This window comes from Asparagus officinalis, chromosome 1 (genome assembly GCF_001876935.1).
Source record: "Asparagus officinalis chromosome 1, Aspof.V1, whole genome shotgun sequence".
Lineage (NCBI taxonomy): Eukaryota > Viridiplantae > Streptophyta > Magnoliopsida > Asparagales > Asparagaceae > Asparagus > Asparagus officinalis.
Window position 1 is genome coordinate 103,762,211 of NC_033794.1, and position 18,481 is coordinate 103,780,691.

Here is an 18,481-nt window from a genome sequence, read left to right on the forward strand (position 1 = left end):
TGTAGCAGTGAGGCACCACTAAGACTATTTGGGGCTATAATGGAAAAAAGCGCAAAGTCAAATAGCAGTCCAATTTAAATATGTATAAATATTCAAAAAAAGAAAAATTAAAGAAAAATCTAGAAATTCTAGAAATGCATAGTTGATGGTATATAGAGATCCTATGCATGAAATAGACATGTAACAATCACATAATATTAACAAAAGTATTGTACAGAATGAAAAGGCGTACATGTTTATCAAAATGACCGTTATTTGTCTCAATCTTTCAACTTTCAAGTCTCTAATAGAAAAATTTTCAACAATAGAAAAACATTGATTAGTAGTAACACGATTGTATTAACTATTTGAAACTTGACATAAAAATGAAGCCTTCAGGCTAGCTAAATGGCAATATTTACCACTATTTACCGCTATTTGCTTCTATTTATCGCTATTTTGTGCTTTCGAGTGCTTTGGCGAGCAAAACACTCTCACGAGGGCTATTGTTCACAGCAATCAATGAAATCATAGCCATAGCGACCGCTACTTCTATTTGCGCCACAATAGCGCCACTATCGACTGCTATTTACAGTAGTGGCAATAGTTATAGCCTTCATATCTATTAAGCATTTTGCTATGTCTATGAAGGTCCAAATTTGTATGAATAGATGAAGGTGTTCTATGAAAAACATGAGGCTGGTCCAGGCAACTATATTGCAGAAAGCCATCTAGGTTGTCGATTAAGAAAAATAGGTTGAAGGCAAACCACTATAGGGCAATTTAGGTGGCTGACTAGGTCATTTTTTATGACAGTGGAAAAAGTTTACAAGTTTTAAGCTAAAGAAGTAAAACAGTTACTTCGCATATTTAATTCTTATTTACTAATCAAGACAAATTTATCTATTTGTAAATTATTATTTCACTATATATTATATGTTCATAATATTTATAAATCTTAAAATTAAAATATACTAACTCATGAGGCGTAATGTTCATAATATTTATAAATCTTAAAATTAAAATATATTAACTCATGAGGCTTACGCCTCACACTTTGAAGGTTACATCTCGCTTCATAAAAGGGTCTAACATTTTTCCTTGTACTTTCGCCTTTTTTAACATTGCATTTTACCAACTATATAATTTAGCCTACTGGTGAAGAATTCCACCTTAGAATATAATTAACTAGATAGCCTCATTAAAAAAAACTTAAAATGTGTATGCTTTTATATTACGAATAGAAGTACAAATTCATTTGAAACAAACCAACATAATGTGTCAATAACTTACGTTTTCAAGATGATAAAATAATCCTACTAGATGTCTCTCCTATGCAAAACCTAATCATTTCGGTCGATATGCTACATCCATTCTCCTGACATATAGGTTATATAACTCATACATTATTTTGTTAATTCAAAACAATAAAACCGTAGCGAGATGCCTTTCATTCCATCATGCCTTGATTCCTACGATATTCATTGATCTAGAACTATCATCACTTTGAACAAAGAAACTACCCATTTCATCCATCTCTCAACAAACTGGTAGCAACTTTACTAACTTTATACTAGTTATTTGCTATCATTTCAAATTAAAATCACAAAACACACAATTTGGCAGCCTTTTCCACGTCTCCAAATTACAAAATGTCATTTCCATCTTCCTCATGGGAAAAGTTGTAATAAAAACAGGGTTTTGGACACTTCCATACATGAGATCTTTGTACTTCATCAAAAGTTCAGCTACAACCTTTACTAGCCCATCAAATGAACGTCGCACTCAAAATTTCTGATCTCAGAAATTATCTTCACAGACCCCACAATTTCCAATCTCAGAAGTAAAATACCTCTGGGTATCATCAAATTCAAATAATAATAATAATAATAATAATAATAATAAACGATAAATATCTCATCATTCTCAAAGATGAAAAAAAAAATCTCTATGTGTTATCAAAAGCACTTGCTGAAAATTTTCGATACGATTTTATTCTATTGATCCAGAAAATTTCATGCATCGTATACATATGAGCTGATCAAAAAACCCTATGATCTGTAAAAGGTATCGACCAGAAAAATCAATAATGCCGATTTAGAAACTAGAGAGCCCAAATCAAGAATTGAGAAAATTTTCAGAGACTTACGCGTGAGATCTGAAGCTAAGAGGACCGCGAGAGGAGGGGGGAAAAATCCGACTTTGTTTAATTCGCAGTTTTTTTTTAAAAGAAACGAGGAAGTTTTTACACAAGAAATAGCTAATGGTTCTTAGTTATGAAGCGGGTTTTGTCCGATTAATTCCAACCCGTTAAACTAATCGGGTTGATTTGATGCGAATAGGAGCACCGACCCGCCAGCTCCATGTGCTCGATTGATAATGGGCGTCTTTCTCCTGTTTTCTTTGTTAGGTCTCATGTTATGAGCCTACATTTTCTAATCTTATTTTGATGATTACAAACAATTCCTAATATTGTTTGTCTAGTGTTTATGTTTTCTTATTAGGTATTTTAGACAAACAATAAGTGTTGGCGGTTGGATGGATTGCGTCATAACGATCATATCAAATGGAGGTTGGCGAATATTGTGGAGTGAAGCCTATGCATACTAGTCAAGATCCAAGTTCAAGCTTCTTCCATGTTTACCAAGATGTGGAGTGAAGCCTATGCATACTAGTCAAGATCCAAGTTCAAGCTTCTTCCATGTTTACCAAGACAATATACAATGAAGATCTATCAAGCTTGTGTAAATTAAGTTTAGGGTTTATATAATGTGTGTTAATTCTATAAGCTTAAATATACACACACATTTCATTTGTGAATTTTCTCAAATATAGGTGTTTTTATGCAAAATATATTTTAATATGCTTTGGACTATACAAACATTATTAACATCTTTTATTATGTCCATATAAACATTACACAAGTTTTTAAAACTTGATTTGAGCTAAATGACAAAATCAACATGTTTATAAACACATGTATTTTAGTGTTTTTAAATATTTCTGAGATTTCACAAATGGTAAGAGCAAATTCAAAAATTCCTTTTCCAACATGTTCATAATCATGTTTATAAATTTTTCCCAAAGTTTTATTTTTTTAGAATTTATTTGCTATTTTTAAAAGGACTTTAAAATTCATTTTTAAAAATCATTTCAGGTTGATAACCTATTATCAGTCGACTGATCAGTCGACTGATGACATCAGTCGACCGATCAGTCAACTGGAGAATGTGCCTAGAATCATTGAAAAGTTTCTATTTTGTTTTTGTCGACTGACCAGTCGACTGATGATCCATCAGTCGACTGATAAAGGTCGTCAGTCGACTGATGAGCTGGTAAATGTCTATAATGGTCAGCTCATCAGTCGACTGAAGAAACCCGCTAGTCGACTGACGGCCCAACGGTTAGTTTTTCCAGCCTTATAATCTTTTGTCTTTTTGTTGGATTTGTTTGGGTTTTGTGTCTTGGTTTTTCTTCCTATATAAACACATATTGTTCTCATCGGAATTAAGTTTTCAAGAGGGTTTTTAACAAGATTTTTAAGTGTTTAAAAGTTTGTTTCTCAAATTTAGGTTTGGTGTTTGAGTTTACAAAGAGGAGGCTTGCATTTTTAATTGAGGAATTCATCCTCAACCTTCTTCAACCTCTTTGTGTTTATAGAGAAAATTTTCTAACTCTTTTCTCTAGCAATTTTATTATTGATTTTCATATTCTTATAATTGCTAGTTTGCTAATTGAGTTAGATTTTATTTATACTCATTTTATCACACACATCCTATTTGAGCTTGTACCATTTCATACATTATATATTGGGTTGTGGGTTTGTGATTTGTGAGATTGAGCTTACATTGAGTTCTCATCCAATTAGAGAACATTTTATTATAATTGAGCTTTAATTGTGAAGTTATACTTTATAATACACTTGTATACCGAGAGAAGTGTATGGTGAGAGACGAGGTCGTCCCAAGAGGAGTGGGGTAGGTGGTAATGCCTAGAGGTAGGTTGTAATTCCTAACACTTGAGGAAGACACGGGCTAGAGACCAATACTTGATGTGGTAGTTAGTGTAGTTACATTGCGAGTGATTGTGAATGTTGATCGGTGAGTGTTGAAAACCGACATTGTAAGGTGTAAACGTTTTTCGGGTAAGCGTAGAAAACCCGGTGTGATAGTGGAGATCTCCTCAAGGTGAGGAGTGGAGACGTAGGTCGTGAGGACTGAACTTCGTGATCATATCTTGTGTTTGAGTTTGGCTTGGCGCGTTTATATTTTTGTTCATCTTTATTGTCATTCTCTCATTGTTTATTTTATCCACTATATTGTCTATATTTATATTGCCCTTGTTTAGTTTAATATCCTTGCATATATATTGTTCATATCTCATTTGCTAGGATACATTTGTTAATAAGTTTTTAATTGGCATAAATCGGATTAGATTAGCATAAACTCTATTCACCTCTCTTTAGGGTTCCTTCCTAGTAGCATTAGGGTACTTTCAATTGGTATCAGAGCTTGGCGCTCTTGATTTAAGGTTTAACCGCATTGAGTTAACGGTCCAAGCTTTAATATTGTTGCTAATCTTGTTTTGATATTATTTAATTTGCCTGCTCATATATTATGGATATGTTTGGTGTAGGGTATGATATAAATGTTGCTCCTAGATATAGTAACTTCCCTTATGAACAAATGGTGTTGTAGATTCAAATTTTTTGTTGAGTCTAGAAACATAGATTTATAAAAAGTTATTGACAATGCTTATATTGTGCTCACTTCGGAGAAATCCAAGTGGAGCAAACATGACAAGAAAATGTTTACTATGAACAAGTTAGTGTTAGAATTTATGCATAATGCTTTAGGTCCATGTATTTCTAACGAACTTGCTCATTTTGATAGTGCTATACAATTTAGAAATTATTTGAAGCACATCAAGGGAACTTGGAGGCGATCCGACGATCTTTGGCGGTTCCCTCTTCAAGGGCGATAGCCCTAGTGAGGTATGCGAGTCCGATAACGAAAATGATCTTATTATTGATGAACTCGCACATGGTTATGAATTGTTGATGCATGAGTATAAGAAATTGCAACGTAGCTATATTAATATGAAAACCAAGCATGTCGAAATGAAATCCTCTCATAAAACACTAGCCACTAAGTTTGATCTCATTACAAAAGAAAATAAAAATATTAAAGAATACAATAAAAAATTAAAATTGGAAAATGCTAGTTTGTTTCATGCTAAATGTGATGCTATATTAGAAGTTGAGAACATTAGAAAAGAGCTTACTTCTTTCAAAATTGATCATGCATGTTCTACTTCTAATAACAATGCTTATGTAAAAAATGATGAGTTGAATCAAGTTAGAAATAGAATATCCACTTTAGATTCAACATTAAAAACTTGCATTTTTAATAACAACAAGCTTATGGACTTGCGTGCAAAGTCTCACAAAAATGTTTCCAAGAAACTTATACACTATGCACACAAGTATAACAAAATTTATAAGTGTTCAATGTGCGGCCGTAAATATCATATTGCTAAATTTTGTTATAATGCACAAAAGCCTAATAAGCCTAATCATGTTTGTGCATTCCATCAAGCTTCTCCATCTCATACACATGTACACACACATAGTGATAATCATAAACATGCTCATGTGTATATGTGTGAATTTTGTGGTCGTTTTGGTCATTTGGACAAGTATTATTTCGATTTAAAAAGGAATTCTCTCTTTCCAAATGATTCTAAAGTACCACATGTGTTTACTTGCAATGTTTGTGGTAGATTTGGACATCTTGTAAAATTTTGTTATAATTTGTAAAAATCTTCTAAGTTGCAAAATGTTCCAAATAGACCATTGTTTAAAAATGTTTCGCATTTGCAAAAAGTTTCAAATAATTCACTTTTGTTTGCAAATGTTCCACGTGCACATCCACATGGTCAACATAATAAATGCATCCTCTTCATTGCGCTTATTGCAATCGAATGAGTCATTTGCATAATTATTGCTATGACTGGATCCGTGCACAAAATGTGCCCAAAAGGGATCATAATCCTAGGGCTTTAAACTTTAATGATAGGGGTCATGTCCCTAGACTCTTCGGTACCAAGAGTAATTGGGTACCAAAACATGTTTAATCTTTAAGAACGGATTCTTTAGCTTTTTAGTTTTTCATGTTCTTAAAGATGATTTCTAATTAAGTTTTATAAACAAAATTGAAAATAATTTTATACTTGGTATTTGATTTGAAAAGTTATCATTCATAATTTTTTTTCATGATTCTCTTTCATAGACTTTCATGTTTTATCCTTTATGAATTGATACAATTTTTATCAAGATGATTTTTTTTAAAACATCATTTTTTTGTTAGTATACCTTGTTTTCAATTTTTAAGCTTGAACAATGTGTTTGTATTTATGGGATCATTATGAAACACTCTTATGATGATTTTTATGTGTTTGAGCTTCCGGATCATCTAATTGTTGTTTATAATGTATTCCTTATATGGTTTGATCAAGTTTTACAAAAAGGATTTCTTTTATTGATCAAACACTTTTTAGATATATATACTTTGTTTTGTATTTGCATAGTGAGAGATTATATGTTTGAGCAACACCCGGGAGGTTTACCGGATGCTAAAAGCTTTATTTGGGTTGAAACTTATTTTAAGAGCTTGTTATGCTCACCTCTCTTGTTTTTGCCGAAATTGATACAATATATACACTTTGAATTTCTTTTAGTATCATTTGAGGCTTTTATTTGAACCTTCATGAGGTTCATAATTTCATTTTTTTGATTTCATGATCTACTTTTGTTTATATCCAAATAATTTTTTACGATTGGATATTGAGACACCTTTTATATGTCTATTTGTGCTCTCAATCAATCATGTTTTATGGTGGATAATTTGTAAAAAAAATTTAAATCATTTAACGTTTGATTTTCTTTTACTTTTTTAAAATATTTTAGGTTTTATGTTTTAGACTCTTGTGGCACCTTATCTTCATGATACATGCATATGTGTTCACTTGGTCTATCTTTGTATGTGAGTTGTGTTTAGCATATCTTACATTTATGCTTACTCACATGGTTGCCATGATTTTTATTGCATATATTCTTTATGGTATTTTGATAGGGGGAGCAATCCCTATATCTTTTTTTTTTTCTTTTTTTTTTGTTTATACTCACTAATGCTTTAAGATAGGGGAGCTTTCGCTCTCTTATTCTTTTATATTCCCCATTTTGATGTTGCCAAAGGGTGAGAAACAAGTGGATTGTGAGTATATTTTAAGAGTATTATTCTTTATTGTATATCTTATATACTCTTTGTGTAGATTGTTTGTCATCATTAAAAAGGGACAGATTGTTAGGTCTTATGTTATGAGCCTACATCTTCTAATTTTGTTTTAATGATTACAAACAATTCCTAATAGTGTTTTTCTAGTGTTTATGTTTTCTTATTAGGTATTTTAGACAAACAATAAGTGTTGGAGGTTGGATGGATTGCATCATAATGATCATATCAAATGGAGGTTGGCAGATATTGTGGAGTGAAGCCTATGCATACTAGTCAAGATCCAAGTTCAACATTCTTCCATGTTTATCAAGACAAGCTACAATGAAGATCTATCAAGCTTGAGTAAATTAAGTTTAGGGTTTATATAATGTGTGTTAATTCTATAAGCTCAAATATACACACACATTTCATTTGTGAATTTTCTCAAATATAGGTGTTTTTATGCAAAATATATTTTAATATGCTTTGGACTATACAAACATTATTAACATCTCTTATTATGTCCATATAAACATTACACAAGTTTTTAAAACTTGATTTGAGCTAAATGACAAAATCAACATGTTTATAAACACATGTATTTTAGTGTTTTTGAATATTTCTGAGATTTCACAAATGGTAAGAGAAAATTCAAAAATTCCTTTTCCAACATGTTCATAATCATATTTATAAACTTTTCCCAAAATTTTACATTTTTTGGAATTTATCTGCTATTTTTAAAAAGACTTTAAAATTTGTTTTCAAAAATCATTTCAGTCTGATAACCTGTTATCAGTCGACTGATCAGTTGACTGAAGAATGTGCCTAGAATAATCAAAAAGTTTTTGTTTTATTTTGGTCGACTGACTAGTCGACTGATGATCCATCAGTCAACTGATAAAGACCATCAGTCGACTGATGAGCTGGTAAATGCCTACAACGGTCAGCTCAATAATCGACTGATGAAACCCGTCAGTCGACTGACGGCCCAACGGTTAGTTTTTCTAGCCTTCTATTCTTTTGTCTTTTTGCTAGATTTGTTTGGGTTTTGTGCCTTGGTTTTTCTTCCTATTTAAACCCCTATTGTTCTCATCAGAATTAAGTTTTCAATAGGGTTTTTAAAAAGCATTTTAAGTGTTTAAAAGTTTGTTTCTCAAGTTTAAGTTTGGTGTTTGATTTTATAAAGAGGAGGCTTGCATTTTCAATTGAGGAATTCATCCTCAATCTTCTTCAACCGCTTTGTGTTTATAAAAAAGTTTTTCTAATTCTTTTCTTAAGCAATTTTATTATTGATTTTCATATTCTTATTATTTCTAGTTTGCTAATTGAGTTAGATTTTATTTATACTCATTTTATCACACACACCATATTTGAGCTTGTAGCATTTCATACATCATATATTAGGTTGTATGTTTGTGATTTGTGAGATTGAGCTTACATTGAGTTCTCATCTAATTAGAGAACATTTTATTGTAATCGAGCTTTAATTGTGAAGTTACAATTTGTAATACACTTGTATACCGAGATAAGTGTGTGGTGAGAGACGGGGTCGTTCCAAGAGAAGTGGGTTAGGTGGTAATGCCTAGAGATAGGTTGTAATTCCTAACACTTGAGAGAGACACGGGCTAGAGACCAATACTTGAGATGATAGTTAGTGTAGTTACATTGTGAGTGATTGTGAACGTTGATCGGTGAACGTTGAAAACCGACATTGTGAGGTGTAAACGTTTTTCGGGTAAGCGTAGAAAACCCGGAGTGATAGTGGAGATCTCCTTGAGGTGAGGAGCGGAGACGTAGGTCGTGGGGACCGAACTTCGTGATCATATGTTGTGTTTGAGTTTGGCTTGGTACACTTATATTTTTGCTCATCTTTATTGTTATTCTCTCATTGTTTATTTCATCCACTATATTGTCTATATTTATATTGCCCTTGTTTAGTTTAATATCCTTGCATATATATTGTTCATATCTCATTTGCTAGGATATATTTGTTAATAAGATTTTAATTAGCATAAATCGGATTAGATTAGCATAAATCCTATTCACCCCCCTCTAGGATTCCTTCCTAGTGGTATTAGAGTACTTTCATTCTTTTTACTATTTATAGCAAGAATTGTTGTCTCAATCTTAGGATTTTTCACAATAAAATTCTACGCTTTTAATAAACTCTATCACCATTATGCTTTAGGTGTCGTTTGGCAAGTATTTAAGAAAGAGAGCTAAGTAAAAGGATTAAATTAGTTAACAAATCATCAGGGATCAAAACAATTGAATTTTGTTTTAATTAGATGATTAAGACGAAGGGTTAGCTTTGTCAGGTTTGGCAATTAAAGAAGGGTTGAGGTGGTTAATACTAATAATTTTTTTAAAAATACCAACTTTAACCTTATCGAGAGTATATAAAATGATTACTAACTGCTCAGAAAATATATTCTGACTACAGGCCCAAAATGCAACTATACCATAAATTAGTGATTGTGCACATTCATATTGTTGGATATTTGTTGGAGAAAAGGTAATTTTGCCTTTATGAATAGTTCCACATGAAATAGAATAGTTCCACATGAAATAGTATTATGAATACAACTAAAACATGCGTAACGGTTATTCATTATGGGGAACGTTACGAAAATTTATGATGAATGTTATCGTATTAATTGTAAGAAGTATAATGGATTTCTCAACCCTATATATACACCCCTTATTCACTTTCAGAAAAAATATAGAAACAATTCTCTCTTTTTCCTCTTCTCTCCTCTACATATTATTTTCGTTCATATGTTGATGTTATTTTGGGCAACCGTTCTTTGTTTGAGCTGAAGCTCTATTCTCTTGCCCGAGTACAGAGGTCGATCGCTTCTGGGGGTTTTTATCGCTAGGGGAGAGAGGATCATCTGTACTAAGGCGATAGGCGGGTCCTCAATCTTCTAAGATAGTATTTACACGACTGCTCCAGATCAGGCCAGACTTTCTTATTATTTTATTTCAGATTTATTTTACATGCTATAATTTTATTTGATAAGTTTCCAACAATCTAGAAGATTGAGTAGTTTATATCTATTGTTTTAAATACGAAATTATTATTTAAAAAAATTATTACTGTTCATGGAAGTTACCTTTCACCCGGTTTTATTTTCTGTTAAAAATGTTACTGTTAAAAAAATAGTTTCAAATACTGTTAATAAAAAATAAAACATTACCGTTCATCTTTAAAAAATAGTTTTTGTTATTGTTCATTTTATTTTAATTTTTTTTTACTGTTTACATAGAGCACTGTTCATCAGAGAATTATTTTCCTTATTCATAAATATGCAATTACCGTTCATTCTAAGAAAATATGGTTTCTGTAACTGTTTTCTTGCTTTATTTTAATTGCTATAATTAATTATAATTAATTAATAACACTGTAGTAATTAAGTATTCATGACAGTTGTTGTAGCAAATTACCGTGCCATTTATAAATAGTAAAAGTGTAAGTAGTGTTCACAGTTACTAATACTATTTTACAATTACTATTTACGTATTTTTTGTTATAGTCACTATTCACATATACTTTTAAGGAACTAGAAATCAATAAGTGAACCGGTTCAAGTTTTCTTAGATTAGTTGGTGTCTAAGGTAAGGTTTAGGGGTTGCGTAACACGTTCTGCAAGGAACGAGGTACTTAATTAATCTTTGATCTCCCTCTAGTACTATCCTTACTTGGCTAAACTATCCGAATAAAACTTTGATCTTTTCACTTTAGGAGTTTTTGGTTAGGAGTTGATCTAGTTAAGTTTCTGATCTAGTTGTAATGATAAAAACCTTTTCATTTATAGCTTTTATTTTACAATCATATGCAATATTATTAATTTATTACAAATCATTCGATATGGGTTTTCCATATAAATAGGGCTTATACGTCATATGCTTATGTGATTGTATTTATTTGATAATTGTTATAATTCCATATGAAACATTTTATATTCAAGCATGAATAAGAGGACCAGAATTATGAGAATAATTCATATGCATAAATTTAAATTTGGAAAGTCTCTTTTATAGGCAACCAATTTAAATTTGGAAGGTCTCCTTTATAGACAACAAATTTGCAACCTCTTATGATACGAGAATTTAAAATTTATACATATGAAGTATGAAATATACTTTAAGATATGAAATCATGTTATAAGGTTCTCTTGAATGCTTTGCATGTAACTATTAGTAATTTCATTCATGTATGTGCATATACGTACATGTCAAGATATAACTATAGTATTTTAGTTCCACATTAGTTTGAAATGTTCAGATATTAAGGGCAAATTCTAACCCTATGCAGTTACATCTTCAGACATAGACTATGATCATCTATGATCATAGACCATGATATTTTATGCTAATATGTTTTAATGTCCTATCATTTTAATAGTGACTAGAAAGATTAATTTTTATAGCTCTTTATTTGACTACATGCATAATGTTTTCTCTTGAGAATTCAGGAAATGTTAGAGTTGGTATAAATATACTCTGTCAACTAGTATGTCTAGTTACAGGAGATGTGATGAATCAATGACCTGGAAAAATAAATCAAAATATATGTCTTATAACTTCTATCTACATGATGAATAAAAGTTATATTAAAATTAGTCCATCAAATAATTAAATTGCTATTAGGTTCCCTTATCCTTATAAGGAAAGATTGATTTGAAAAATAACTTAAACAAGAAGGGTACCTAATGTCAAATAATATGAAGGACTAATTATAAAATAACTTGATAAATATATATAACGTATATTATGCAAAGTTGTAAAGTCTAAAAAGAATATTGCAGGCCCATTAATAAAGGGTCTATCCAGGAGTGTGATTCTGTATTCATCGAGGGAGATGGGGTTAAGCCCATAGATGAGGTCACTGACAGCGGCAAACCAACCCTTATTTGGAGACGTAGTCCCAATGTTGGTTCAATATGGTAAAAACAAGCTGGACTAGTGGCACTCATGTGGAGCATCGACCTAGATATATTTATATATCATTATAGTAGCATGTGCTACTTTTCATTCTTTATGATGACGATGCTCTTATGATACAGCTGGTTAGCCTGAGTTTTACTCTTAATAAGTCCAACGCGTGTATTACGGAGGGTATGATATCCAGCTGTAGTACCCTTGGAAGACTTACCTACGTGAGAGGAACCGTGATGGCCACGGTTGGGGGACTGAGCTAACCCCTAGAAACTCTCATGAGTCGGTTTATTGTGAGTATGACCTTTTACGCTCAACCTGCTTTGCTTAATAGATAAAGACGTATTGTGTGTGTTTTCGTCAATACCTAGTTTAATAGATCTAATTCAAGGCCTAGTCCATTATGTCCCTCAGGTGGCGATGAACTCATTAAGGAAAGGTTTAAAGCCAAAAGCTACCTCTCCTAAATTCACGATATGAAAGGTTGCCGAACCTATATTTATTTTGTGATTTGTTGTTTTATTTATTGATTTTGAGTTTTCAGTCAATATTATCTTTTGGGGGGACTGTTGGATATTTTGTTGGAGAAAAGGTAATTTTACCTTCATGAATAGTCTCACATGGAATAGTGTTATGAATACAATTAAAACGTGTATAACGGCTATACATTATGGGGCACGTTACGATAATTTATGATGAACGTTACCATATTAATTGTAGGAATTATAATGGATTTCTCAACCCTATATATACACCCCTTATTCACTTTCTGAAAAAATATAGAAACAATTCTCTCTTTTTCCTCTTCTCTCCTCTGCATATTATTTTCGTTCATATGTTGGTGTTATTTTGGGCAACCGTTATTCATCTTGACCCGAAGCTCTGTTCTCTCGTCCGAGTATAGAGGTCGGTCGCTTCCGGGAGTTTTTACCGCTAGGGGAGAAAGGATCATCTGCGCCAGGACGATAGGCGGGTTCTCAATCTTCTAGGGCAGTGTTTACACGACTGCTTTCAATCAAGCCAGACTTTCTTATTATTTTATTTCGGATTTATTTTACATGCTATAATTTTATTTGATAAATTTCCAACACATAATACATAAAAGAATGTTTTTGGTCTAAACTTTCACTACGCAGCCCGGAGATTTATAATGCAATTGTTCAAGTAAACACAATATTTCATCTCCAATTGAAAAATGGAACAATATATGAACATGTCGAAGTCGCAACTAAGTGTATATTAAAGTATTAAAAATTTAGGGGTTGGAAGTTTTCCAAGTATTAAAATACTCAAATAATGAATTAAATACTCTACATGGCCATAGAACCAAGGAGCGTTGGGCGTGGGCCTGGTGGACCCGCAAGCTGACCTGGCCTAGCTCGCCATGGGTCAAGATCCCGCTTGATTCATCATGAGTCGGGTACGACCCGACTCGTGATATACCAAGTCACAGGTCAGGCTTGGTCCAGCCCTAGACTCGAGATCAGAGAAATAGACTCGGCCCACTATTGACCCGGCCCATCATTAACCCAACCCAACGCGGCTCGATACAAAAGAACGGTCACAATGACATCAAACAAGACATTTTCTTGTTGAATTTGACGAATATAACTTAGAGGAATTCAGCTCCTTGAACATTAATGATTAACATTTTTTTCTTTTTTCCTCTTGTATTTGTAATTTTAATTTTAAACTAAAGGAATGTCATTAACTTTTCGTGGACGTAGACCTTCCTTCGAAGTCCAAAACACGTATACCATTGTGTTTGCGTTTTCTGTGATGTTTATCTTTATATATATACACACATACATACATACATATCATTTTAAATAAAGAGTGAAATAGAAAAAAAAAAAATAGATACGAATACAAAGTTAATATAGTTTAAAAATTAGAAATAAAAAAATTGGGAAAAAGTTGAAAAAAATCTACAGGCCGACCCGTGGGCCATGGGCTAGGCTGGGCCAGGCCTATGCCTGAGTGAGTCATGGACCGGGCCGAGTCCAATCCCAGACCAGAAATCAGAGAAGTATACCCAACCCGCTCTGATCCGGGCGGACCCATATCAGACCCGGTCCGGCCTTGAACCATGTGGGCCGAGTCATAGGCTTGAACCAGCCCAGCCTACGCCCACCCCTACAACCAACCGGATGTGAATAAAGTACAAAATATTAAATTCAACCAACGCAAACTGCAGCTCTTACAACGGAATTTTTAAATTACACGATGTGCCCTCTCACTTGACACGCCTCAAGTCTTACTCATCCTACCTTGACAAAATTGTAAAGTTGCTAAAATGACGGGCTAAGTGATGTTAATTATCGCTCATCAAGGGTTAACAAATCCTTTTAAGGGGTTGTTTGGTTCGTTTTCTAGATATAGGAAAATGCATTTCCATGTACAAAAACACAAGTTTTGAGTTTTTCAAACTTTTCAAAGAAATGGATTGTTTCGCTTTGGTTCGCACAAAAAAATGATGGGAAAACAATGTATTTATTTTTTCTTGTGTTTGGTTCACATGGGAAAAAAAAGGAAAAACTCTTGTTGATATTACATTTCCCACTTTTCTTGTGTTTGGTTGGTTTTGAAGTTTGTAGTAAAAAATGTTTATGGTTACCATGGTAAGATTACCCCCACTATATACAACTTTATTTGTGCTTGTTATATGATGTAATCTTAATCATATAAAAGTTCGAATATAACATGAACAAATAATAATATCTCCAATGAATTATAAATTTCTGCTTGTATTAATGAAATCATACTAAACCTGAAATAATATGAATCAATTGCAATGAATTACATACTTGATTTGACCTGAAATATACATGTTTCAGATTGAAAAAATCACATGAAACCTGTACTAACGTGAATATTCACAAATTTATGAAGTTGCGTGAATTATCCAAAAAAACTCTTGAAACATATAAAAACATATAAACAACCTGAATAGCCATAAATATGTATATAACCTCTTAAATCGCACAAAATCATGCTTGAAAATAATTCCACAACACAAAACCAAGCTCCACATACGATCAGAACTGCACGAATAGAACTATGAAAACTAATAATATTATGAACTATTAGAATCCTTTATACAAGATTTTATCTGCATACAAAATTTTAAAATTAGCTACCGACTACTGATACAAGACCGATATAACTTTAGGTAATTTGAGGTTTGACATGAACTTCACTACTTGACCAGGATCTTCACCACTCGACCAGGTAGCACGACTATGGCGTGATGTGCTCTCCCCTCTCTCTTGGAGCACCTGACACATAAAATAGACATAAACATGCAAACAAGGAGCTAATATAAAGACCAATAAGGGTAACTGAAAAGATCATATGAACAGACATAAACTTGAATCAATTCATCAAAGTTTTTCCTTTAAATTTGTTTAACTTTCTCGAACTAAAACTAAGTATAGACAAATGTATAATGCACAACAATATAACAGTAATCTTTTACCAAATGTACATAAAACCTCACAGTTGCGTAATTTGAGAAAGATGACAAACCTCAGTCATTTGTCTGTGTTCGCAGAGCACTGCTCCTGTCGATAAAGGATCTATAATCTGCTTGGCCTTAGAAAATGCAACCTGCAATATATTGTAACAAGTTTCTTACAGGTGATGAGCCTAAACGTGAAACAAAATAACCAAACTGATCACAAAACCAGCAAACCCACAACAGCCACAAAATGGCTCACAACCAGTCACAAAATGGCCACACAAAACCTGATGTGGAGCACAACCAGCCACAAACTGAACATGCGGCTACACAACCAGCCACAAACTGAATATGCGGCTACACAACCAGCCACAAAATGGTTAACACAAAACCTGATGTGGAGCACAACACTTACACAACATGGCTCACAACCAGTCTACAAAACTAGCAAACTAACCAGGCTCACAACCAACATACACAAAATAACCAAACTGATCACAAAACCAGCAAACCCACAACAGCTCGCTCGCTCGACAATTCTTTTAAACCGAACTAGTTATGCTGTTAAATGCATTTTCCTATATCTGTACAGTGCAATTGGAAGAGGTGATGCATTTAAACCTGTTCCCAAACTGAACACAAAACAAATAAAACCCACAACAGCAAGTACACCAAACGGAACACAAAACCATCAAACCAAAATGTGCCCAAACTGAACACAAAACCAGCAAACCCACAACAGCAAAGATCACCAAACTGAACACAAAACCAGCAAACCAACATGTGCCCAAACCGAACACAAACCCAATAAACCCCTCAACAGCAAGTACACCAAAAATAGCCAACCAACAACATCAGGCTACAAAACCAGCCAACCACATAGAGGCAACATGTGCCAACAAATAGCCGAGTAGAAAAAAAATCAAGAAAAACAGCATATGCACACCAAACTGAACACAAACAGATTGTAATGGTCACAAACCAACCAGAGCTGCCAAACTGAGTATGGTTGAAGGCTCAGAATTTGGTCAAAATCATCATTGTTAGCCATCCAGTACAATATCAATAGATATTGCAGGTTGCTAATCTCGGAAAATTTGACAATCATCATAGCCTAAATTGATGCAAACCAAAATCAACACAAACAGATAATAATGATCACAAAGCAAATTGACAATAGCATACGCACAACATGGCTCACAACCAGGCCACACAACCAGCCACAAAATGGCTACACAAAACCTGATGTGGCGCACAACACTTACACAGCATGGCTCACAACCAGTCTACAAAACCAGCAAACCAACCTGGCTAACAACCAACATACACAAAATAACCAAACTGATCACGAAACCAGCAAACCCACAACAGCTCGCTCGCTCGACAATTCTTTTAAACCGAACTGATTATGCTATTAAATGCATTTCCCTATATCTGTGCAATGCAATTGGATGAGGTGATGCATTTAAACCTGTGCCCAAACTAAACACAAAACCAGCAAACCCACAACAGCAAGTACACCAAACGAAACACAAAACCATCAAACCAACATGTGCCCAAACTGAACACAAAACTAGCAAACCCACAACAGCAAAGATCACCAAACTGAGCACAAAACCAGTAAACCAACCTGTGCCCAAACAGAACACAAAACTAGCAAACCCCTCAACAGCAAGTATACCAAAAATAGCCAACCAACAACATCAGGCTACACAACCAGCCAACCACATAGAGGCAACATGTGCCCACAAATAACTGAGCAGGAAAAAATCAAGAAAAAACAGCATATGCACATCAAAACTGAACACAAACAGATTGTAATGGTCACAAAGCCAACCAGAGCTGCCAAACTGATTATGGTTGAAGGCTCAGAATTTGGTCAAAATCATCATTGTTAGCCATCTAGTACAATATCAATAGATATTACAGGTTGCTAATCTTAGAAAATTTGACAATATCATAGCCTAAATTGATGCAAACCAAACTGAATAGGGCTGAGGGCTCATAATATGGTCAATATTATTATTGTTAGCCATCCAGTACAATATCAATAGATATTACAGGTTGCTAATCTCAGATATTATGACAATAATCATAACCTAAAAGTAAAAAAATCACCAACGTAAACTCGTGTCATGAAAACTTACTACACAAAATACCCAGAGCAATAACCGTCCAGTACAATGTGTGCACATTATAGGTTGCTTGCATCTTAAAAAATTATATGGTGACTTATAAATATCCTGCAGTCACAAGTTTAATTTAAAGGTTAGTACACCATAATATTCATACTATGAAAGATAATATTAAAAAATGAAAGCAAATAACTACTTACTACAATATAAATATATATCATACAGTTCGACAACCACAAAACTAAACATCATTTTAAAAAAGTATTGTCTCTAAACCAAAAGATATTAGCCTTCAACCATAATTAAAAAAGTTTTTAAACATAAATGTGCTTAAGTGAGAATCATAAACTACCACACACACCCATGATCTATGTCTTCAATCCTCTTTGTTGAGAAATGTCTCTATCATCTCCTTCTGACCATCCGAAGATATGCCCATAAATAGTCTAGATTCATGCTCATTCATAAAGAGGTGACGGTAGTATGTATCTAACTTAGCAACACTAAAGTCATGTGAATGAGCATATAGGACCGTGGATAACTTCTCGGTCCAATGCATATTCACACACTTCATGTTTGTGCTAAATACATCTACCTTATCCACCATTTTTAGCATGATCTCACTATCTAGGTTGGTCTTACGAGCCTTTACCTTGGCGGAGGATGACTTAGCTTTATAACTTGATGTTTTG

General features: G+C 33.3%; 1 protein-coding gene across 2 annotated transcripts in view; it reads right to left on the minus strand.

Moving 5' to 3' along the window:
* The window catches only part of LOC109828833 (protein transport protein SEC13 homolog B-like), a 5,388-nt gene extending 3,168 nt beyond the window's left edge, over window positions 1–2,220 (minus strand). The window contains exon 1 of one of the 2 annotated variants that reach the window (XM_020395797.1): window positions 2,129–2,220. The gene's annotated coding sequence lies outside the window, so the exon portion shown is untranslated. The remainder of the gene's footprint in view (window positions 1–2,128) is intronic. The other variant, XM_020395798.1, reaches the window with a different exon arrangement.